Genomic DNA, 25733 nt, shown 5'->3' on the forward strand with positions numbered 1-25733 from the left:
ATATAGCGAGGGACGACAGTAATAAAATTTAAGTTAAAAAATTCCATGTCACACTTTTTGCTCACTTTCAAAGAAATCATGATAAACCGACTGACCGGATATCAGAAATTCCTTGTTCATCAACCAGTGACTGATCATTGATGAGCGCTGAGTTTTTCTATCAGCCCAAATTTTAAAATGTTTTGGCCAACTCGGAATGGGCTACTATTCCACTCAAATACACAATTATATGCATTCCATAGATTTGCTAATGTAATCCCGTCTGGTCCAGCCAGCCCCATGTTCCAACCAGCGTCTGCAGAATGCGCCAACTGCCAACTGGATGCCCAGTTAGACTGTTAAGGTGTCAACACATGAGGTTTGCTAACGGACGGCGCAATACCATATCCTTATCATTGTGTTTAATTAGTGGCGAAAACCACCCGAAAGTGGTTGACGGTGGTTACGGCCACGGAGCAATATCCTTTGTGATGTGAAGGCCCTGTCATGATTCGTTTGTCGGACACCCAGACCAAAAGTCCAGTGCCATCCGGTGCACCATACGACAAAGCAAATCCGACGTGACTTTAAATCAGAAACCGGGCTGCCAACGTGCGAGCGTTAAAGACGGCTGTACGTCAGCGTGGCGAGAAATCTCCGTCATGAGTTTCTGATTTCCAGAAGTGGTGCTTCCGCATCGGCGTCGGTACTTAGCGCTCCAAGGTCACACGGGCACCGTGTGGCCTTTCACGCTAACAAAGCGACCACTTCCACATTGACTCGGACTAATTCCTGCCTGTCAATCAGCCCCATGTCTCACCAAGTCCTTGGGAACCAGTCTGAAAAGACACAGAGGTGTTCCTTGTGCCCCCTTTTGGGTCCGCTTGTTTTTTTTTTCTTTTTTGGTGAGGTCGCAGGAGAGGATTCATATCTATTCATATCTCAGCCACTCTTAATGGGCTCCAGGCCCTCCAGAGAGAAAGCTCTTTCCTGTGACTAGTCAGCTCCAGTCTTTATTCAGCGGTGGCTCCGTGTCAAAAAAGACTGTTGCTCGTTTGAGCCGCCAACAATGAGGAACAAGGCTGAATCTCGAGCGGGGAACAAAAGACAGAAAACAGGCTTTTCACTCTGCAGAACATTAGATTCTGACACATTTTGCCATGGCAGTTTTTCCGCTTCCCGCCCCCCCTTTTCCTCCCATCATCCTGAGTGCTGTGGCTCTGGTCTTCTAAAGAGACCACCTGTTGGCAACAAGCCTGTTCTTCATTACAGGCAGGCCCATTATCACAGGGTGAGGAGCGCCACAGGCTAACTTTTTTAGCTTAACCCTGAAGAGCTGTCTAAAGCACGGACTAGGAACAGCGCATTGCTCCTGGAAAATGTTGGGGGGTTTTTTCCTTCCGGTAATTTTCAGTGTTCGTGAGGCCTTTTGTTGGGCGTGAGAGGAAGTGCTTAGTTTGTGCTCTTGTTCGTCAAAACAAAAGAGCTGCTAAAGACCCGGAATGCTCTGCAAGACAAGTTCACATGCATTGTTGACTGTATAGTTGTTCATATAACCTATTTCCACTCAATTCTGACATGTGCTTTTTGGTTAGGATTATAAGCAAGGAGCTGTTCCATTTACTTGGCGTTTGGTCGTTATAGTTGAGTAGAGGATGCACAATGATGCAAAAGGGGCAACCTGTTCCCATAAGAATTTTGTGGGTATTAGAAAAGTTTAGGTTTATAACTGGCAGGCAACCATAATGAAAAATTGAAGCAAATGTTAGGTTTTGCCATAGAAGTGGTATTTATATATTTTCAATTAAAATGCAAATTCCAAATAAAATATTGTATATTATATTTGACCATCTGTAATTTGACACAGAAATCCTACAGTATGATGACCGCTATATTTTCTGTTAAAAATGGTACATTTTGCCTCAAAATTTTTATTTCAAAATTATTTTTTAAATGAAAATGTTGCCACGAAATGTATACAATTTTCAGTGAAAATGTATATGATTGTTTTTATTTATGTAAGGATGTATATTCTGGCATATTTTGATAGAGACATGCAAAATATTTTTCCACAAAAAACAAATAAAAAACAAATTCTAAACAAATGATAAATAAAATCTTTGTCTTATTTCAACACAAACGAGCATTGTCACATAAAAAGACTTTTTTGTTGTTTTGCCGTAACGTGGAAGCAACTAGGCGTTGAGGGTGGGCACATTACTTTCCTGGCATTCATTGATGATGAAAATCAGGTGTCTGGAAAAGGCAATCAAACTCATTTGGTTAACTTTACACGAGCCTTGACTCCAAGCAGTTCATATTTTCCTGATAACTTTGAGTGCTACGTTTGAACACACTTCCTTTCAAGGGCCTTTTTGGGGGGGCCAATTTTCATTTGCTCACCCCAAGCAGCATTGCCGTCCGTCATGCCATCACTGTCGGAACGCATGCGACTCAGTTCCACTTTGGTAAACACCCAAAAGGAGGGAGGGGTGAAGTTGTCGGTGTGCACCTGCGACCCCCCCCCCCAACTTCCTCCTCCAAGCAACCCTTACATGGGATGAGGTGAGGGGGAGCATCCCCCTCGAAGTCAGCTGCTCGGTGCGGCCCTGTGGCGCGGAGCCGGGCTGTGTGGAGTTAAATGTTCCAGGAGGGAGCAGCGGGAGTTGAATTCAGGCAATTACAATCAAGTCAGGGTGTAGTTAGCGCGTGGGCCCGGCAGCACCTGAGCTGGATGCTGATGAGACACTTAGCCCCCACCCAACCAACCCTTGTTCACCAGCCCTCCCCCTCCTGCCCTCTCCCCTTCCATTCCTGCAGCCACAGACCCCCCCCCCCCACTGGCCACTTGCCTTCACCTCGCGCTGCAGTACCCCTGCTTTATGTATAGGTGGCGTGGAGTACGCGGCGCTCAATCACCCCTTCATCCACTGCTCGGTAATTGACTCTCGTCTCGTTGGTCAAGCACCTGCGTTTTGCAGCGCGTCAGACGTTCCGGAAGTTCTCGAGAAACGTGAAGTTATTTGCGGTACGAGCCACTTGCCTTTATTACACACTACACACGCACCGCGTCTGCATGTGCAGGTGGCTTCCTGTATGCAGCCTCGCCCCCACGCGCTATAGGATATTATCCAGTGGAGAACAAGGGGGGCACTGTTCTGGAATATCTGTGACCTCAGAATATGTGAGTGAGGCATCACACTCTTAGCCCCCTTTACCCCGATGAGATGCGCTTAGATCTTTTCTGGGAGAGGGGGCGGGAGTACGAGGGGAAGCTCGGCACTTTGCTGAAGCACCATCGGGGGTGTAAAGGGCAGGTTGCCATAGAGCCGCCACTCACGAATCCGGCCACAAAAGAACGTAAAGATCCGAGCGAAGGCTTGAGCAGGTTGTTGATGCGTTTGAGGTATTCCACCGTGGAGTTTAAGAGGGTGGATACCTTGAAGAAACATGGCTGACGAGCGCGATGAGCTAGTATTTGTTTGGTTGCAATAAATACACGTAAATATGCTCCATGTAGTTCTTTATCAAAGTATTTGGGCAGCGTTGCTGCTGCCCTAGTTTACTACCTCACAACCAACCTAGTCTTCATGTACTTTATGTATCATCTCTGTCAAACGTCAACAAATGCTGAGCCACGTTCATTTTCATTGTTAATGCAGAACTGTCAGACTATGTCATGTTTTATAATGGTTTAGTCCACCTCTGTGGGTGCCGCCACGTGGTTCTGTCTGGTGTTTACAGGCCACAGGTGGGTGGGCCTTATGCATCACGTCGTTTTCACCCAGTCATCCGTTCCCGTTTCAATGTGACTGTTCACTAATCTGACATGGAGTGGCGCTTTCCCGTGTGGACGAGGCCTAAGAGGTTTGACCTCGAAAATTCAGCAAAAAACGTGGCTGCCGAGCCATGATTGTTTTCACCATTTTTAACACATGCAGAACCAATCCTGTCAGCCTGCGACAGCCGGTAGTAGCAATCAAGTGTTTCATCATCATTTAGTCCATGTCTGTTGGTGTCGCCATTTGATGCCCTCGGACTTATGAGGCTCGAACTCGAACTCGAAAACTAAGCAAAAAACAGTGTGAACGCCGCAATGAGCTGCTATGTGCTTGGTTAGTGAGTCGATCGTTTGACTGTCAGCAGTTCTCACAATGAACCTAAACCTTTTTTGGGAGCCTCCATCCTTTTTAAATAGCAAATATCTCATTCGGAGCTCAAGAGGTCCGACCTTGAAAAGTAAATAAAAAAACAACTGGCTGCGATAAGCTCGCGCTTGCTTGTGAATACTTTGGACTGTCGGCTGTCATTTTGTTGACTACATTTTGCAGATGCGGCACTAAAATGTACAATATGGCGACGTGGAATAGGCAATAAGTACAGCTGATGTGATCTTTCCATCAGCTCTCAGTACATTTGTGAGCGCAGATGACCGCATCATACGTGGGTTTGACTCAAGAACGCTCCAGTTTTCTGGAATGCAGCATTAATCTGTTGAGTTTGCTCCCGGGTGTACTTAGCTTAGCATGTTAGCGGCATCTGGGCAGAGTGTTTACTTCACCTCAACGGGGGTAAAAGAAAGGTGGGCGGCCTCTCTGCGCCGTAATGGTTGTCTTTTGATTCTCCTCTCCGTGGGCCTTTGGGAGCCGCAGGGATTGTCTCTTTGAAATTATTCCATTTTGCCCGTGAAAAAGAAAATGGATTACACTGATCCTGTTTTGTTCCTGAGGGAGGGAGTTGGGGGGCAGTGGTGTTAGTGGGGGGGGGCAGCATTATCCGGGGGGCTGACACCGGTGGCGAAGAGGCAATCACAGTGGCCCTCGCTCTGACAAAAACACTCCATCTGCAAGGAGAGGAGGAAATCACACCACAATGATGCCCGACTCTCCTGCCTCACTCTGGCAGCTGGGCCCTGCGACCCGCGCAACGCTCGCTCGCTACACAAACGCCACAAAAATCAGCAGCTGCAGCGGACAAAAGGGCCGATGCACCTGCCATTGCACAACAACAAGCGTTTTTGCAGAAAGTTTCTTGGGCTCCTCGAAGGCTTGCTGCCCCGCTCATCGATACGCGTGTTGGTGGCATTGTGAACGTACAGGACTGGGAAAGTCCCAAGTAGCAGGGTTCTGCAAAAAGTAACAAACACATTGTCACAAAACTTTGTAGAGGAGTGACCGACAGGCCAAACGAGTCGTACCATTTTGGTAAGAATGTGCATCCAGGGGCAGATACAGGAATGTATTTTTGGAGGGGAAATTGGCTTAATTGATTTTTTTCCAAAGTGGTCCGTTGAACTCCAGCAGGTTGTGGACAATTTCATCTCCAGCACTAACTGATAAACAAATGCGGCATTCTATGATTTTTCACTATAATCTTGTAAATTTGAGGTATTTTAGTTTTTCCCTGCATTTTTAGTCTTTTGTTCCCTGTAAAGGCCAAACTAGGGGACGATACTAGTGGATGATAAACCGATGCGACTGGATTGACAGTGTGTCTTATGAACAAGGCGAGAGCCTGGGCATCGTTGTGCATGCGCCATAACTTGCCATGGCTGAAGACGAGAACGCTAGCCCGCCTGCTAGCTAGCTGGCATTTGAACGCTGAAGTTTGGAACGTCTTTGGATTCATTTCAAGAAGGGTGCAAAACATGAGCAGCCAGACCAACAGAGGCGAGTGTGCTAACTTTTCTGCTTTGTAACTTGATTCCTTTGAAACGTTGCACCTGGAGTGTTGGAATGTTGTAGACGACCATCGCTGTGACATTTGGACTCTGGCCTTGTCTGCTCTTCCATTTTCATTGCACTCCTGACAAATACTTCATTTGCTTACCTGTGCTTGGAAGAGGCGTGTCATTACTTCATGTATTCATTTTGTGCTACACTGTTAATTGGACTGGAGGTTAACACTTGTGTTCTTATATTTGATGGAGATACAGTGGATGTTTATTGTCGTTGCACACAGCATGCAACAAAACCTCGTTTGGCAGCCGCACCTCCATTTCCAGCAACATTAAGACGTGTTCAAACGGAAATGTTCCGAATGTAACGGGTATAAAAATAACGATCTAAAATATAGAATGTCAAATATTGATCCATCAAAGAAGAAGGTGTTGGTTCAGCAATGGTCAGCATGGTCTTTGTCTAAACAAGATATTCATTTCACATGTTGTTTTTTTTATTTTGATTTTTTTAACCGTAGAATCAAATCGAATCGTTTTTACGCTGCGCTGAATCGGATCGAACCGCTCCGTTTGGAAAATATATGGTTTTTGAATCGCATCATAACCCGTGTATCTAGATTGCATCGAATCGGCGATCACGAGGAGGTTTACATCGCTGGCACGAACCGCATCAAATCACAGAAAATGTGATGTTTTTTCAAATCTGAACATACCAAAACTTTGTGAAGAAATGTTTGCTGGTCTCACCCCTTTGTTGCACATCGCTTTGCGTTCCGCATGGACTGAATCGCCAAAACGACTGCGACGTATTGCTTTAAAAGTCATTACAGTTGGTAAAACAGATGTAGAGTCCAAAAACATGGATGAAGGCTTCAGGGTGTCAAATGGACCTTTAATGGTGTTAAATCTTATTTACTGAGCGCTGTTTTACACGTTACATAAATATATCATATTTTTATCAACGCTGTGATGGGGAAGGCCATCGTTTTTCTTTTCACTAATTTGTTCTTGCCTTTTTTTGAGTGACAGTATTCTACAATAGGTTTAGCTTGCAAAACATGACCTCCTTTACCCTTTAACAGGGTTAGGGTTGGGGGCCGCAGTGCCACCTGTTGCTCCAGCATGCACTTGACAGCCTGCAGATGTATTTTCATGGGTGCAGAAACGTTTTTTAAAGCTCCTTTGCAGTGAACTTACAATTTTTTGAAATAAAACATGCAGCAAACTGAGCTGTTAGCTGGCAAACGAGTCAAACGTGCAGCTCGCCCTCTATTAGCATTCAACAGCGTCACCTCTCTTCTCCACGCTGTGTGCCGTACCTGGGGAAACACACACACACACACACACACACACACACACACACGTCTCTGTGTAGAAAAAGAGAGGGACCTGACCCCCGCGCCTCTACCCGCTGCCTCTACCTCCACCCCCGCTATTAGCAAACAGAAGAGAGCCCAGCTGACACCGCTCCTCGAGATGTGCCATGCAGGCGCAGGCCTGTGATTACAGAGCAATCCTGAGGAGACACCCCCCCACCCACCCCGACACACACACTCGCACAAGCAAACACACACCTTACAAAGTCAACTATCTCTGAAATTGATGTTAATCTCTCGCCAGACGAGCTGCACCAGCCATGAATAATCAATGCGGTCGTATGCCGTAGCGGGCGGATCGTACGGTTGTAGGCCGAAATGTAGCGGGTGTAACATGTGGCATTATGCTGTGGCGTAAAAGGTAGATCACGCGGCCGTATTTCATGATGTAGCAGGTGTAGCATACGGCCGTATGTCGTGATGTAGCAGGTGTAGCATACGGCCGTATGTCGTGATGTAGCAGGTGTAGCATACAAGCGTATGTCGTGATGTAGCAGGTGTAGCGTACGGCTGTATGTCGTGATGTAGCAGGTGTAGCGTATGTCGTGATGTAGCAGGTGTAGCGTATGTCGTGATGTAGCAGGTGTAGCGTATGTCGTGATGTAGCAGGTGTAGCGTATGTGGTGATGTAGCAGGTGTAGCATACAAGCGTATGTGGTGATGTAGCAGGTGTAGCATACAAGCGTATGTGGTGATGTAGCAGGTGTAGCATACAAGCGTATGTGGTGATGTAGCAGGTGTAGCGTATGTCGTGATGTAGCAGGTGTAGCGTATGTGGTGATGTAGCAGGTGTAGCGTATGTGGTGATGTAGCAGGTGTAGCATACAGGCGTATGTCGTGATGTAGCATCACAGGGTGTCATGTTTGCCCAAAAGCAAAAAGCTGTCTAGCCCGAGTGAACTCGCCTGAGGTGTGAAATGAAGTTTATAAGCTCGGTTGTTGTCTGTGCATTATTGGATGGAACATTGCAGGGGGGGGTGGTCTACTGTGCCCTGCCATTGGCTGCCGACCGGTCCAGGGTATACCCTGGCTCTTGCTCAAAGCCTCCTGGGATAGGCTCCAGCATACCCCCGCGACCCTGATGAGGACAAGCGGCATAGAAAATGGCTGGATGGACAAAAGGCCTAATTTCATTCAAAGTTCATCATGCACGTCCCAGGTGTGGCATGTCTAAACAGCATTATTACACAGGCCTGCCTTAAGCTGGCCACAATAAAAGGCCACTCGAAAATGTGCAGTTAAAACTGTGTTGTGTGGGGGTGGGGTGTCCAAACCAAACAGTACGGCAAACAATAAAATACAACAGCAAACACAAAACCATCAAAAGTCTGCATTACCATCTAAAAAGGTGGACTTTTGGATCCAGCTCACCAAGTGTTTGACAAGAGTACGCAGCGTGTGCATGGAGCAAAAAGGGCTGCTCGTTCCTGGATTTATTTATTGGGAGAAACTCAAGTGTGCCTTCCAATAGAAATAAATGAACAAGCCCTGATTTGAGCACATCGTGATGCTCGTCTTATAGAGGTGGGCTGCTTGTGCTGCCCTCGTCGGCACACCGCCCACCCCAGGTAAACTCTACATACGATCAATCTCACGTCTCTTTGGTTAATCCGCAGTGGCTCTCTCCAGATCCCTGACACTAATAAGGTATCGAGCAGGTGAGGCCAAGGGTTGTGAGGAGGGGAAGGAGAGACCTGCAGTCCGACCGGCGGCTGGCACCGCTCCAGTGCAATTACGACGCGTGTATGAGAGGGAAGGCTGCAGGATGGAGGAGAAAGAAGGGAGAAGAGGAGGAGGCTGCTGTGGTGGGGAGAGAGGGAAAGGAAAAAAATCGATCCCATCTGTGGTATGATGGTTAATTAAAGCAGCTCTCGAGCGGGCCGAGGATGAGAGGCTTGGCTGGGCTCCTGGAGGCACAGCTCTGATTACTGGCACAGAATGGATGGTTTCTTAGCAATGAAAGGAGGAGGCCAAGAGCCGCCTGGTGGGGAGCGCTCACCAGTCAAGGAGCAGCAGGAAGGGAAGGGATGGCGGTGGTGGACGTGAGCGTGCACGTGCAGCCAGGCGCGCGCGTCGCCACTTGAGCACGCGCGTATACGTCGGCGTAGTTTGCGGATGAAAGTCAGGACGTACTGTAGGCCGCTAATGAATTCTAATGTGTCTGCAACAAGATGGAGTTGACAGGCAGAGGTCACCTGACAATATTTAGGTACACACACCCGGTATGTACTTGGACTTGTGTGTGTGGCACACTCATGCTTATTCTTTTGCAGTGTTCATTCACCGCCACACGATGACAAACACGTAGCAAGAGAACTGAACGATACATTCACAGAAGTACTGTACGTGTGTCTGATAACAATCATGAAGATTCACGATTCCAGAGTTTTATTGTCATGTGCACAGTAAAACAGGTAGTTCTGCTATGCAATGAAATTCTTGTTCTGTTCATCCTCCCAGAAAAAGAAAGAAAGAAAAAGAATAAGAACATAAGAAACATATATACCAATAAATTAAGCAACAACAACAGAAGAGACATTAATACAAATAAATAAATCAATAAATAAAGTGCTATGAGTGTGTGCGTGTGTTGCGTGTGGCGTGTGCGAGTGCTTCGTTGAGAAGCCTGATGGCCTGTGGGTAAAAGCTGTTTGCCAGCCTTGTGGTCCTGGACTTCAAACTCCTGTAGCGCCTGCCTGACGGTAGGAGTGTGAATAATGAGTGTTGTGGGACACCACACGGTTTTTGTATATCACAGCAGAATGACGTTCATCCTGAGTGTGGTGTGACCCTACCCCCCTATGGTGATGCGTGGTATTGCACAACATAACTGAAGTGGGGGACATAAATCATTTGTGTGCATCACTGCACATCATAGCAACCCACTGCTTTGTAAAGGTAGCATAAATGCAAACTTTTTTTTCTTTTATGGAAAAAAAAAGTGCTAAAAATGTATTAACTTACCCTTCCCAAAATCTAAAATTGACTTTAAAACTCACTGACAAGCGATAAAAAGCCAAGCATAACTGTAAATATAAATGATATTTTTACTGTTATTATTGTATATTTTGCTCCTAAAGCTGTTTATTTTACTATTTTTTTATTTGCCATTTTTCTTATAAACAATGCTAAACTTTGACTGACACACGTGCCAAGTGTTGCTGCATTACTGTTCCACTCCAGTCCTGTAGGGGGCAGTAATGTGCATTACAGAGTAAATGATGAGGGTCGGTGGTGCTCTGACGTCATTTTTTTTTCACTATTTTTGTTCTTGATATCATTTTTACATTTTACAAAAAGTGCTTAAGTCCTAAAATAAAAGAAACACTTTTTAAAAATTAACTTACCATTGCCATAATTGGCGCACATTTTATTCTTTGACTTTGAAACTTGACTTTACTTAAAAAAAACAAAAAAAACGTAAATATACATTTTATTTTTATTATTATTATATTTGTATTGCTCCTTTACCTGTTTTTATTACTTTTTTTTTACCTTGCTATTTTTCTTGTCAACTAAAATACCAAACAATGCTAAACGTGTGCAACATTTGTGGTGGTACTGTTCCTCTCCAGTCCTGTAGGGGGCAGTAATGCGCAATGCAAAGTAAATGAGAAGTGTCCATGATGGTGTGACATCATTTTCCACCTTTTTAAAATTATTTTATTCTTGATTTCATTTTTGCATTTTTTTCTTTGTGAAAAACATGCTTAAGTGCTTTAAAAAAAAGAAAAACTTAAGTGCTACAAAAAAAATTATTAACTTCACAAAATCATTTTGTTCTTTAATTGAGTTTAAAGCTCACTCAGTAATATTATAAAACAGGGGTGTCCAAAGTGCCATTTGCGGCCTGCGGCTGTGATTTTATTGTCTAAAAATGGAATTTAACAAGGAAAACAACAACAACAGCAGCAAAAATGGGAAAATCAATCAAAAGTCAAAATATGAAGAGAAGACGTGTAATCTAGCAAGGAAAAAAAGACATCATTCACAAGAATAAAGTCATAGTTTGAGGAAAAATGGCATTTTAGTAGCATGAAGTTGAAATATTCAAGAAAAAAGTTTTATTTTTGTTTTGTAAAGTCCAAAACAATGAATAAAGTTGTAATTTTTGGAAAGTTAGGTTGGGGGAAAATCTATAACGCGGGAATAAAGTCCAAATATTAGGAGAAGAAAGCTGAAATGTTTGGAAAATTATACAAAAATAATCAACAGCAGAAATCTGACCAGAGTTATGTCAAAATATTAAGAGAACAATTTCCTAATGACAAAAAACTTATGGGAATAAACTTGTAAAATGAGGAAAATTATCATTTTAGTAACAATGTTGAAATAAAGAAAAAAATGTTTTAAAAGATATAAAGTTATAATTACGAGAAGAAAATTTACAAGAAGAAAGCTGAAATTAAATAGTTGGAAAATTTAAAAAAAAAACAGCAGAAATGGAAAAAAACAGCTGTAATTTTACGGGAATAAAGTGAAAATATTAAAAACAAAAGTGTCAATTTTACAAGAATAAACTTGTATGATTATGGAAGAAAGGTGATTTTGAGTAGCATATCACCTGTGAGGTGAAAGGCAGCCACATGTGCTTCCTAGCACATCTACTGTACGTGTGTTGCTTCTTAGCACATCTACTGTACGTGTGTTGCTTCCTAGCACATCTACTGTACGTGTGTTGCTTATTAGCACATCTACTGTACGTGTGTTGCTTCCTAGCACATCTACTGTACGTGTGTTGCTTATTAGCACATCTACTGTACTTGTGTTGCTTCCTAGCACATCTACTGTACGTGTGTTGCTTATTAGCACATCTACTGTACGTGTGTTGCTTCCTAGCACATCTACTGTACGTGTGTTGCTTATTAGCACATCTACTGTACGTGTGTTGCTTCCTAGCACATCTACTGTACGTGTGTTGCTTATTAGCACATCTACTGTACGTGTGTTGCTTCCTAGCACATCTACTGTACGTGTGTTGCTTCCTAGCACATCTACTGTACGTGTGTTGCTTATTAGCACATCTACTGTACGTGTGTTGCTTCCTAGCACATCTACTGTACGTGTGTTGCTTATTAGCACATCTACTGTACGTGTGTTGCTTATTAGCACATCTACTGTACGTGTGTTGCTTCCTAGCACATCTACTGTACGTGTGTTGCTTATTAGCACATCTACTGTACGTGTGTTGCTTCCTAGCACATCTACTGTACGTGTGTTGCTTATTAGCACATCTACTGTACGTGTGTTGCTTCCTAGCACATCTACTGTACGTGTGTTGCTTATTAGCACATCTACTGTACGTGTGTTGCTTCCTAGCACATCTACTGTACGTGTGTTGCTTATTAGCACATCTACTGTACGTGTGTTGCTTCCTAGCACATCTACTGTACGTGTGTTGCTTATTAGCACATCTACTGTACGTGTGTTGCTTCCTAGCACATCTACTGTACGTGTGTTGCTTATTAGCACATCTACTGTACGTGTGTTGCTTCCTAGCACATCTACTGTACGTGTGTTGCTTATTAGCACATCTACTGTACGTGTGTTGCTTCCTAGCACATCTACTGTACGTGTGTTGCTTCCTAGCACATCTACTGTACGTGTGTTGCTTATTAGCACATCTACTGTACGTGTGTTGCTTCCTAGCACATCTACTGTACGTGTGTTGCTTATTAGCACATCTACTGTACGTGTGTTGCTTATTAGCACATCTACTGTACGTGTGTTGCTTCCTAGCACATCTACTGTACGTGTGTTGCTTATTAGCACATCTACTGTACGTGTGTTGCTTCCTAGCACATCTACTGTACGTGTGTTGCTTATTAGCACATCTACTGTACGTGTGTTGCTTCCTAGCACATCTACTGTACGTGTGTTGCTTATTAGCACATCTACTGTACGTGTGTTGCTTCCTAGCACATCTACTGTACGTGTGTTGCTTATTAGCACATCTACTGTACGTGTGTTGCTTCCTAGCACATCTACTGTACGTGTGTTGCTTATTAGCACATCTACTGTACGTGTGTTGCTTCCTAGCACATCTACTGTACGTGTGTTGCTTATTAGCACATCTACTGTACGTGTGTTGCTTCTTAGCACATCTACTGTACGTGTGTTGCTTATTAGCACATCTACTGTACGTGTGTTGCTTCCTAGCACATCTACTGTACGTGTGTTGCTTCCTAGCACATCTACTGTACGTGTGTTGCTTATTAGCACATCTACTGTACGTGTGTTGCTTCCTAGCACATCTACTGTACGTGTGTTGCTTATTAGCACATCTACTGTACGTGTGTTGCTTATTAGCACATCTACTGTACGTGTGTTGCTTCCTAGCACATCTACTGTACGTGTGTTGCTTATTAGCACATCTACTGTACGTGTGTTGCTTCCTAGCACATCTACTGTACGTGTGTTGCTTATTAGCACATCTACTGTACGTGTGTTGCTTCCTAGCACATCTACTGTACGTGTGTTGCTTATTAGCACATCTACTGTACGTGTGTTGCTTCCTAGCACATCTACTGTACGTGTGTTGCTTATTAGCACATCTACTGTACGTGTGTTGCTTATTAGCACATCTACTGTACGTGTGTTGCTTCCTAGCACATCTACTGTACGTGTGTTGCTTCCTAGCACATCTACTGTACGTGTGTTGCTTATTAGCACATCTACTGTACGTGTGTTGCTTCCTAGCACATCTACTGTACGTGTGTTGCTTATTAGCACATCTACTGTACGTGTGTTGCTTCCTAGCACATCTACTGTACGTGTGTTGCTTATTAGCACATCTACTGTACGTGTGTTGCTTCCTAGCACATCTACTGTACGTGTGTTGCTTATTAGCACATCTACTGTACGTGTGTTGCTTCCTAGCACATCTACTGTACGTGTGTTGCTTATTAGCACATCTACTGTACGTGTGTTGCTTATTAGCACATCTACTGTACGTGTGTTGCTTCCTAGCACATCTACTGTACGTGTGTTGCTTATTAGCACATCTACTGTACGTGTGTTGCTTCCTAGCACATCTACTGTACGTGTGTTGCTTATTAGCACATCTACTGTACGTGTGTTGCTTCCTAGCACATCTACTGTACGTGTGTTGCTTATTAGCACATCTACTGTACGTGTGTTGCTTCTTAGCACATCTACTGTACGTGTGTTGCTTATTAGCACATCTACTGTACGTGTGTTGCTTCCTAGCACATCTACTGTACGTGTGTTGCTTCCTAGCACATCTACTGTACGTGTGTTGCTTATTAGCACATCTACTGTACGTGTGTTGCTTATTAGCACATCTACTGTACGTGTGTTGCTTCCTAGCACATCTACTGTACGTGTGTTGCTTATTAGCACATCTACTGTACGTGTGTTGCTTCCTAGCACATCTACTGTACGTGTGTTGCTTATTAGCACATCTACTGTACGTGTGTTGCTTCCTAGCACATCTACTGTACGTGTGTTGCTTATTAGCACATCTACTGTACGTGTGTTGCTTCCTAGCACATCTACTGTACGTGTGTTGCTTATTAGCACATCTACTGTACGTGTGTTGCTTCCTAGCACATCTACTGTACGTGTGTTGCTTCCTAGCACATCTACTGTACGTGTGTTGCTTATTAGCACATCTACTGTACGTGTGTTGCTTCCTAGCACATCTACTGTACGTGTGTTGCTTATTAGCACATCTACTGTACGTGTGTTGCTTCCTAGCACATCTACTGTACGTGTGTTGCTTCCTAGCACATCTACTGTACGTGTGTTGCTTATTAGCACATCTACTGTACGTGTGTTGCTTCCTAGCACATCTACTGTACGTGTGTTGCTTATTAGCACATCTACTGTACGTGTGTTGCTTCCTAGCACATCTACTGTACGTGTGTTGCTTATTAGCACATCTACTGTACGTGTGTTGCTTATTAGCACATCTACTGTACGTGTGTTGCTTCCTAGCACATCTACTGTACGTGTGTTGCTTATTAGCACATCTACTGTACGTGTGTTGCTTCCTAGCACATCTACTGTACGTGTGTTGCTTATTAGCACATCTACTGTACGTGTGTTGCTTCCTAGCACATCTACTGTACGTGTGTTGCTTCACAAAGTATCAAAGTGGCAAAGTTGCATCCTTTCATTTTTCACTACGTGGCCCTCGCTGGAAAACGTTTGCACACCCCTGTTATAAAACATGTTTTTAAGTCAAGCATAATGTCAATATAAATGATATTTGCATTATTATTATATATTTGTATTGCTCTTTTGCCTGTTTTTATTACTATTTTTTGACTTGCTATTAGTTTTATTGTCAACTAAAATACCAAACAATGCTAAACATCCCACTTTGTGGTAGTCCTGTTCCACTCCAGTCCTGTAGGGGGCAGTAATGCACATGATTACAAAGTGAGTGCCGCAAATAGCATCCTCGTATTTGGCCCCTATACCAGCGGACTGTAACGCTACAAAGCACATCCCCGAATCCGCACCTTTATCCAGATCCGCACCAACTTTTAATGGCTTCTCCTCGGGGCTTTTGTGCCACAAAGTTTTGGTGGAAATGATGTCGTTTTTGCGTAATCTCGCCCAGCAAGCGTGGCTAATGGGACAAAGCGCGTGGATGAAAGGCTCATCGGGCTCACTCAGCCGTGGAGTGCTTACATTAAAGCTGCGAGGTGAAGGTGTATGAATTATGTATATGACGCTGATTTCCATGGCGCCGATCAACCGGCTAAGCGGGCTGATTGAGGTGCAGACGTCTGAGGTCACGGCCCCCGCGCTAACTGGCTTCGGGAGCTTAATGAGAAAATGACACGCTCTCGCCGGAATCAGACGTCTGCGCAGCGGAGGCGAGCAGCGTCTTGTCTGGCTCTCCGTTTGTTGAGGGGAGGGCGCGTGAACGTCTGCTTTTCAAGTGTCACTGACACGACCCCACCCGGGAGATTGACGTGGCTGAGTGGCGGACGCCTGCACACAAAACACGATAATGTCATGACGGGCAGACTCAACTCAAATAAAATCCAGCAAAAGCACTCACCCTCGGAAGGGTGCTTTTCAGAGCGATACCGCCACCTGGTGGCCTTGTGCAGGTATTGCTGGCATTTATACTCCGCTTCACTCTGTTACCCTTTTCCAAAAATATATTCATGAATGAGTCATGCTGTTTGGCGGTTGAACGTGGCCTGTTGTTAGTCCAAACACGCGCATACTTAAGCTATCCATCCATTTTCTTCCTCTTCTCCGGCCACCTCCTCCAGTCCCACCGGGAGCACACCGAGGCGTTCCCAGGCCAGCTGTGAGACATAATCCTTCCAGCGTGTCCTGGGTCTGCCCCGGGTCCTTCTCCCGGCCGGGCACGCCCGGAACACCTCACAGGTATCCCCACAGGAAGTAGTGTGCGGGAGAAAGATGAGGAGAGAGGGACGGTCGTGAGTTATCCGTCCTTGTGAGATGAGCCAATCTCCAGGAAAGGACGCGTTGGGGGGATCCAGTGAAGCATTTGAGAAATGTGGGCCATCGGGGTGATAATTCAGTGCTTCGTCGGTGATATCTTTGTTATTTGAAAAATTGTAAGAATGAAAAAAGTGGTGACATTTTCTTGTATGTCCAGTGGGATACATTGTGGTCATCTCCAGCCATTGATGCCCAGTTATCAACAAGAGCGACAACAAATAGTAAAAGTGATGAGGTCATGCTGTTTGATTTCCTCCTATGTTGTGTGTTTGCAGGTGAATGATTGACACGCAAACACAGCATTCCTGCACCGCCGGGCCGCACCCGGCAAACACGCAAACAGCGCGTGTGCAGAGGTGACTCTTTTCTTTTTTTTTGGTGTGTGGCAAGCAGTCCTGTGCAAACGCCATCAACTGTTTGCTCACCTTTGTGTCTCTATCAGGTGTTGTAAACGACTTGGCGTGGTCCAGCCAGCCCGCTGACAACCTTGATGGGGGCCTCGCCCGCAGCCGCGCAGGCTCAGCAGGTCACGAGCTGATGGGCCACCCCCGACTCTAAATCATCCACAGGTATGAATGAATGAATGAATGTGAGTGTGAATGGTTGTTTGTCTAAATGTGCCCTGCCATTGGCTGGCCACCGGTCCAGGGTGCACCCCGCCTCTCGCCCACAGTCAGCTGGGATAGGCTCCATCCAGCATGCCCCCGCCACCCTCGTGAGTGTAAGCGGCGTAGAAAACAGATGCATGGAGGATCGCTCCTTGATCTTCTTTTTCATTTTTGCTGTTTTTTTATTTTGCAAATATTTCAACATTTTTTTGTAATATTTTAATACTTCATTCCTAGAATGTTTAGACTTTATTCCTTTAATATTAAAACGTTTTCCACAACCTAATTTTCCAAAAACGGAAACTTTATTTGGTTTGGTTTGTTGATATAATATTATATAAACAAAATAAACATAATGTTATGATGACTTTTAAAAAAGCAACATATTTTTTCTTTGATATTTCAGTTCTATGCGACTAAAATGACGTTTTTCTTTTATAATATTACAAGTTTATTCTCATAAAAATGCAACTTTTTTCCCTCAATACTTTGTCTTTATTCTCATAAAATGACAGCTGTTTTTTTCCATTTCTGCTCTTGTTTGTTTTCATTTTCCAATTATTTCAACTTCATTCTTTAATCTTAAATGTTCTTCTCGTAATTAGGACTTTATTCCCGTAATATTTGGACTTCATTCTCATAACATTATACATTTTCTCCAAACAAATTTTCCCCAAAATGACAACTTTATTAATTGTTTTGTTTGTTTGTCATAATGGTACACCTTTAAAAAAACAACAACTTCTTTTGTCTTATATATTAATATTTATTAATATTTTCTAATATTTCAACTATATGCTCCTAAAGTGACGTCATTTTTCCACGTAATATTACGACATTATTCTTGTAAAACTTAGCTTTTTCTCAGTTGATTACAACTTTTTTCTGTGAATATTTGGACTTTATTCTTGTAAAATGACTGCTGATCTTTTCCGTTTTTGCTGCTATTTTTTGTGTGTGACTGCAGTGCTGTTCCCCCCCGCCCCTGTAGGTGGCAGTGATTTGCGTTACAAAGTGTAGGCGGTACCATGACATCATTTTTCCACTTTTTTTTGTTCTTTAATCCTTTTTACATTTTTGTTTAACAAAAACGTTGAAAAAAAGATCTAAAAAAAATGATACTTATTAATTTCCCCCTGATAATTCTTACATTCCAAGACCTACTCTTTTTAGTATTGTCTTTTAAAAAATGTGATATATGATTAGTTTTTTTCAACTACATAGTTTCTGTATTCACTATTGTTATTATTTCTTTGTATTTATATTTTTATCATTGTTAAATGATTATTTATGTTATATTAAAATGCAGTATAAGATGTATACAGTCTATTTTGTGTTGGTGTGATATTTGAAATACCTCAATTACTGTATACTTTCTGTGTTCATGATTATTATTTTTGATATTAGCTGTCCTATTTTCATTATAGTTCCATCACTATTATTTTTGTACTTGTTGTATTATTAGTATTATATTAATATTTTTTATTACGATTAATTAAAATATATAATTTAATTATATAATTCTAAATTATATCCTAATTTTTTGCACATGTTAGACTCTAAAAATTATAATTTTTCATCACCAAATTAGTTAGTTTTTTTATTTAAAAAACAAACAAACCAAAAACTATTCTACAGTTTATATTTATTTAAATAATACAGTAGACGTCCCTACAACGTAAATAATCCGTTCTGAGAAGCTTTATGTTATACGAAGCGTAAAATACATGTAAATAGTCTAATCCGTTCCAAGATCTTCCCAAACTCACCCCTTTGGCCCTTCAAAATATTCAAAGTCCACCAAACATGGTGGGAAAATATAAGAAAATGTTAGCATAAACATAGTAGTGTAACATTCCAATATAAAATAAGCTAATAAATAAGATTACTGTAAATGAATAAAACTGAAAAACAAAAACAATCCTACCGTTCATGAGATGTCTTGATCAGGAGCGCAAGTGGAGGCAGGAAGGAGGAGGAGGACTAGCCTGAGTCGAAACGCGACTTAAAGAGTCTGAGAGTCAGCTGGTCTCACAGACAAACGCACACGCGCTACACGATAATGCTGTGTGCAAAATGTTAATTTGTAACTTAACTTAATTGTTTAAGTTGGTTTCAGGGGGACTACGAAGAGGAAGGAGGTTGAAGGGACAAGCCTGTCTCTCACACAAACTCACGTACGTGCTGTGTAACTCAGCCAATGAGATGAGAGTGTAGGCGGTGCCCTGATAATCAGCCAATGAGAGTGTGAAGCGTCAGAAGGCATCACCAAGCGCTAAACAAATCGAATTTCTGAACTTGCACCGACTTGACGCTTTACGTTATATGGAATTTCTTCCGTAATACGAAGCAAATACTTTACATGAATTCTTCACGTTCAGTGGAATTTACGTAAAAGGAGGTTTACGTTATGCGAGGTACTTCTGTACTGGAAACAGAAAAGGGCTTTTTCAAAACAGTCCCCACAAAAAGGAAGCCTCCAGTGATGGAAAGGAGGAGTCAGGGTGAATTTGGAGGTGGAGCCCAAACACTAATTGGCACGTGTATTGATGAAGAGGCGTGTCCGACACACATATCATCTGGTGTACCTTAGCTGTGTTTCAAAAGGCTTTCAAGAACATCTCATCTCTTCTTGTCGCTCTGCAGCCACCTGATGCACGCACACACACACACACACACACACACACACACACACACACACACACCCACACACACACACACACACACACACACACACGGCATCCTGCTGCCCTTGTTCTTACCCTGCTGCAGCTCACGTGCTGCACGGTGTTTGAAGATAAGATGACATGCAGGGAGAGACGGGCGCCGCCTGCGGTGGGAAGTAAATACGCTCCTAATGGCCTCTGATTAATTCCTCACTGCTGCGGAAAGAGACAAGTAATGACCTGCATGGCTATCTTCTCTCTTCCCTTCCATCTCCAACATCTATTCAAGCACCCCTCGCCCCCCAGTCCTGCTCCAGCATCTCGCCCTCCTTTGATTATGAATTAAAAGGGATTGCAAATGGCGTGGCTGTCCCCTCTTGATTGCCATATTTGATTAAGAAATGTCACTGTGCGTGTTTCCCATTTTTTTTATTGATTTTTTATTTCTTAGCCTGCGCCGTGCGTCGTAGCGCGCCGCCGATGCACACAATGGCACGGCAAGGACGTCAAAGTTGTGCTAATCAAACACATTCTTCGTTCGAGCCCGGTAGACACGGCAACAAGGGGACAAATGACAATTAAAGAGCATTGAGAGGGAAAGGTAGAGCTACATTAGATAGAGCTGGGAGCTAAAATCACTGAGACTGGTGCACTGATTGTGATGCTGGGAATGGAAAGGCACGCAACGGCGGCCTCTTATGTAACGTCTTCGTCTCAGAGCGCCAGGCTGACTTGATGGTGTTCAACTTTGCTTCTTGACATGTCGTGTGTCTTTGCAGGCGCAGGACAGGAAGCCTTCATCACAGCCAACGTGGACGAACTCAAAGGTCAGGCGTGTTTGGGCTGTTCCCCCAACTCAGGAAATAAAATGTATGAATGCACTTTCAAATTCATGGACAACTACACCTTTTCAACATTTGCATGGTTGCATATTTCAGAAATGCACGTTTAAAAGGTGAATTTAATAGCACGGAAAAATAGCATTTGTTGCCTGAAAATGAGACTTTATTGTGAAATATCATCATTGACATTTTTATGAATGCTGTAATTTATTTCACTTTTTATTTCAACCGTACTTTAAGTTTATTTTCTTTAAAAAACTATTTATTTCTTTTTATTACTATAACATATATATATAATAAAATAGATACATAAATAAAATATATATTATTGTTTAAAATATAGATTAAATATATTAGAAATATATTTTAAATATATATGAAATATATTAGAAATATATTTTAAATATATATGAAATATATTAGAAATATATTTTAAATGTATATGAAATTTGTAAATCATAAAATATACTGTATTATTATTTTTATTTGTTCTATTTTAAAATTATTTTCTATATTTATATTATTTTTTATTATAGTCCATAAAATAATTTCAAAACATGAAATTATGTTTTAAAATCACTTTCTTGCCAAACGTATTTGGTCTGTCAATTATGACAGAAGATTTGTTGCTCGTTTAAAGTGAATCACACAATGGTTCTATACTCAAATTCTATTCACTAATCCCTCGTTCATGGCGGTTCATTGGCTCCAGACACGACCGGGATAAGTGAATTTCCACTAAGTAGGAGTACTTATTTATAAATGGAATATTTTGGTAGTTAGAGCATAGAAAGCTTGTTTACAACCTGCTAAATGTGCTTTCTAACATTTAATTAGAGTCCTCTAGACATGGAATAACACCCCTATAGTCACCCATACTCTCCTATTACCCAACATAATAGACATAATGTAGACTTATACATGTTAGCATTGGGATGTTAATGTTATTTGTTCCTTTTTAAAATCCAATTTTCCTGCTGCATGTGCATTTCACTGTTACGGACGTTGTGGGAGACAACAAAGCGAGCAAAAAAATAAAACACATGAAAAGCAAAACAAATATGTTTAGAAATACAAGCGTGTCACTTCTTATTGGGGGGGTTTCATGTCACAAGCAAGATGGTCCCCCTTTATGAGTGCATTTCAGAGGGGATTCCACAACAGGACCTGCTGCTTGTTGAGAAGAGCAATCCATGCTTTCATGTTAGCGTCTCCAGAAAGCAGTAGTGGCTTTAAAAAAAAAAAAAGACGATCTGAACACTCGTTGGCAACACTAAACCTTCCTGCGACGTCGTCTTCTTTAAGAAGCAGAGTTACGACATCATCTACTGCACGCAGTTGGAACGACAGGCAGTCCCGTCATAATGTGTTTACGAGCGAGGGCCAGCATTTGTGGCGGTCCAGCTTTAAATGTGGCGAACTGCCCTCGGACTTTCAATAAACGCTCAATCAGTGAGTGGCGTCTTTCATTGTCACAGATGGACCTGGCATGAGACGTGCCCGTGACAATACACGGACCCGCACACGCTGTGTGTGTGTGTGTGTGTGTGACAATGGGCCGCGTCCGTCAGCACGCGAAGCACGAGCGCTTCAGACAAGAAGACACACTTAATGCTTGTCACAGGGTCAGCTCACATGTGCACAAAGGAGAATTGATTCCTTTGAAAAGCAGAATCCAACCAAGGACAGTTTTCCCATTTGGCGAGGAGTTAGGAAGAAAGCACCCATGGGGGAGGAGGAGTGGGTGGGGGAGGAGGAGGAGGACAAGAAGGAGGAGGAGGAGGAGGAGAAAATGGCCGTGGCTGATGAAATGTGTTGATTGTCTGCAGCGGCCAGGCGGGCGAGCGAGCGGGCTGTAAAATGGAATGCTTGAGGGTGCAGGGCCAAGGCTGCGTGCATGTTTCCACCCCCCAGCCCCCACACACCTTCTTCTGTCACCCCCTCATCAGTCTATCTCAGAGGAGGTGGAGGAGGTGGCTGGGTCAGAGATACGTGACTGCTGGAGCCAAACAGGGAGCAGGGCCGGAGGTGAGATGGAATTAGTGAGGGGTGACCCCCCCCCACCACCACCACCACCGCCAACGTTTTAAGCGCTCAGGAGGGCCTAATGATGCTTTACTCCACAAGAGTGGAGAGGAGAAGAGGAGGTGGTGGGGTGGTACACCAGGAAGAAGAAGAAGACCCCAGAAGGCCAGCCTCTCCCCCCAAGCGTACCCCCCTCAAAGAAGGAGCTCTTTTGCTCAAGACTCTTCATGTGGCCATCTTCCTCTCACGGCAACCTCTCTTCTTCTTCTTCTTCAAACACCCTCCAGCCAAACCCACCACGCCCACCCCTCCCTGATCCCCCCTCCCCAGAGCGGGTTGTCAGTTGCCTGCTCCCACTGGGTTCCATGAAGTGTTTGAAAGGATCTAATGTCGTCTTTTTGCTGCCATGCCAATGTAGCTGAGCTAAAGAGGGCTTTTTTAAACACATTCTTCACGCTTTTTCTTGGTTTGTTTTTAAATGCCTTCACATCATTTTCATCTCCAAACAACAAATCCACCTTTCGGTTCTCACAAAGTCCTTAACAATGAAGAAAGTGCTTATTTGTCCATTCACATACAACACACGTAGGGGTGTGAAAACGTCTTTGCCCCCCTTCCTGATTTCTTATTTTTTGCATGTTTGTCACACTTCAATGTTTCAGATCATCAATCAAATGTAAATATTAGTCAACGACAACACAACTCAACTCAACACTTGATGCACTTTTTACATGAAACCTTTTATTCTGAAGGGATAAAAACATCCAAAGCTACATGTCCTGTGTGAAAAAGTGATGCCCCCTAAAGCTAATAAGTGGTTGGGCCCCCCTATGCACATGACAATAAAACTCTCTTGAATCTCTTGAATCTTAGCAGCAACAACTGAAATCAAGCGTTTGCCATAACTTGCAATGAGTCTCTTCCAGTGCTGGGGAGGAATTTTACACAATTGTTGTCATTCAGCCACATTGGAGGCTTTTCCTTTTGAAGGTCATGCCTCAGCATCTCAATAGGATTCAGGTCAGGACTTGGACTAGACCACTCCAAAGTCTTCATCCATTCAGAGGTGGACTTGCTGGTGTGTTTTGGATCATTGTCCTGCTGCAGAACCCAAGTTGCTTTCAGCTTGAGGTCACCAACATTCTCCTTCAGCACAATTCATGCTTCCATTGATCACAGCAGGTCTTCCAGGTCCTGAAGACCATCACACTACCACCACCATATTTGACTCTTGCTATGATGTTCTTTTTCTGAAATGGGACACACATCTTCCAAAAAGTTCAACTTTTGTCTCATCAGACCACAGAGTATTTTCCCAAAGGTGTTGGGGATCATCAAGATGTTTTCTGGCAAAAGTGAGACGAGCCTTAATGTTGTTTTTGTTCAGCAGTGGTTTTGCTCTTGGAACTCTGCCATGCAGGCCATTTTTGCCCAGCGTCTTTCTTATGGTGGAGTCATGAACTCTGACCTTAACTGAGGCAAGTGAGGCCTGCACTTCTTTGGATGTTGTTGTGGGGTCTTTTGTGACCTCTCGGATGTGCTCTTTGGGTCATTTCGGTTGGCCTCCTGGGAAGGTTCACCACTGTTCCACGTTTTGGCCATTTGTGGATAATGGCTCTCATTGTGGTTTGCTGGAGTCCCAAAGCTTTAAAAATGGCTTTAGAACCTTTTCCACACTGATAGATGTCAATTAATCTCATGTAAATTCTGTTTTAACTGGGGGGGCAATCACTTTTACACAAAGGACCATGTAGCTTTAGATGTTTTTATCCCTTCAGAATAAAAGGTTTCATGTAAAAAGTGCATCAAGTGTTGAGTTGTGTTGTCATTGGCTAATATTTACATTTGATTGATGATCTGAAACATTGAAGTGCGACAAATGTGCAAAAAAATAAGAAATCAGGAAGGGGGAAAATGCTTTTTCACACGACTGCACAGAATCCACACATCTGTCCATTCACATTCATCCATTCATACATACACACGCATCTGTTTGTCCATTTCTATATTAGTCTGTTTATTTGTCAGTTGGCATTCACACACAATGTGAAAAATGTATCGCTCGTGACGTAAATATCCATCCTCTCACATACGTAACATAAACACCTGTCTGTCCATTTACGTACACAACATCTGCATGTTATGATACAAACGTCATGCAAACATCCATGCATTCCCATGAAGACATGATGCCGTCATCTGCTCTGTCCGTGCAGCTTTGGTAAGACAGCGGCATGCGTCAAGGCACTTTTCATGAGAGAAGACAGTTCAGGAGGCACACATGCTGGAACATCTGCCAACAGAGGAGCAAGTTCCTAACCCTGCTACCTCCCACCGCCACCCCGTCCCCGCCTCCGCGGCGTCGAGCTTGGAGAGGATCCATAAACAAAATCAGAGGGTAGAGTGAGGCCTCCAATCAAGGCAATCAGTGGTGTTTTCAGAGGTGTGCGGAACCACAGCAGCACTGGTCTCGTCTTCATCTCCGCTTTAATTACTTGCTTTTGCATTTTCATGCTGGAGGTGGGGGCCTGTGATTGTGTCTTATCACCTATCTCGCCAGAATAAAAGACTACCCAATTACTTTGTTTGGATGCTAATGATTGCATTTCATTAGTAGCCGCTCTCAGCCCTCCTCGCCCGCTAAATGAGTGAATATGCCGTAATTCCAATTATTGGAATTATGAAAATTGCTCTTTAAAAAGGGACGTGGCGGGTATCATCAGCTCGCGGCGGCGCCATAATGCCGCTTTAATTCCTATAATGGTTTTAATTGTCAGTGCCCCACGCCGTGCATTAATCATTTAATTGTATTGTCTTTCCACGCTGCAAAACACCAACGCCCCCCCACCCCAACTCCTCCTGCTCCCGAGGTACACCCACGCACTTTGCACACCCGTGATGAAGCACGTTGGCAAGGAGAGACGTTCTCTTTAAACCACACCATGAGGTCGCTGCTGTACCTAATGTTGTGTCCTGTGAGCGTACAAGCCAGAAGGTAGCAAATGTGCAAACATGCGTGGATGAATCAAAGGTGTCTCCCGCATAAAGAGAGAGCAACTTGAGTGACAGCCTTGAGAAGCTCTCCATCGTCTCCTCCGTCGCTG

The 25733-nt window shown here is 43.4% G+C and overlaps 1 protein-coding gene across 1 annotated transcript in view; it reads left to right on the forward strand.

The window, feature by feature from the left end:
- Positions 1-20852, forward strand: part of mbip (MAP3K12 binding inhibitory protein 1) — a 37443-nt gene extending 16591 nt beyond the window's left edge. The window contains exons 10-12 of the transcript XR_008573502.1: positions 16764-16844; positions 16931-17057; positions 20542-20852. The gene's annotated coding sequence lies outside the window, so the exon portion shown is untranslated. The remainder of the gene's footprint in view (positions 1-16763; positions 16845-16930; positions 17058-20541) is intronic.
- Positions 20853-25733: the final 4881 nt, after the last annotated feature.

This window comes from Dunckerocampus dactyliophorus, chromosome 13 (assembly GCF_027744805.1).
Source record: "Dunckerocampus dactyliophorus isolate RoL2022-P2 chromosome 13, RoL_Ddac_1.1, whole genome shotgun sequence".
NCBI lineage: Eukaryota > Metazoa > Chordata > Actinopteri > Syngnathiformes > Syngnathidae > Dunckerocampus > Dunckerocampus dactyliophorus.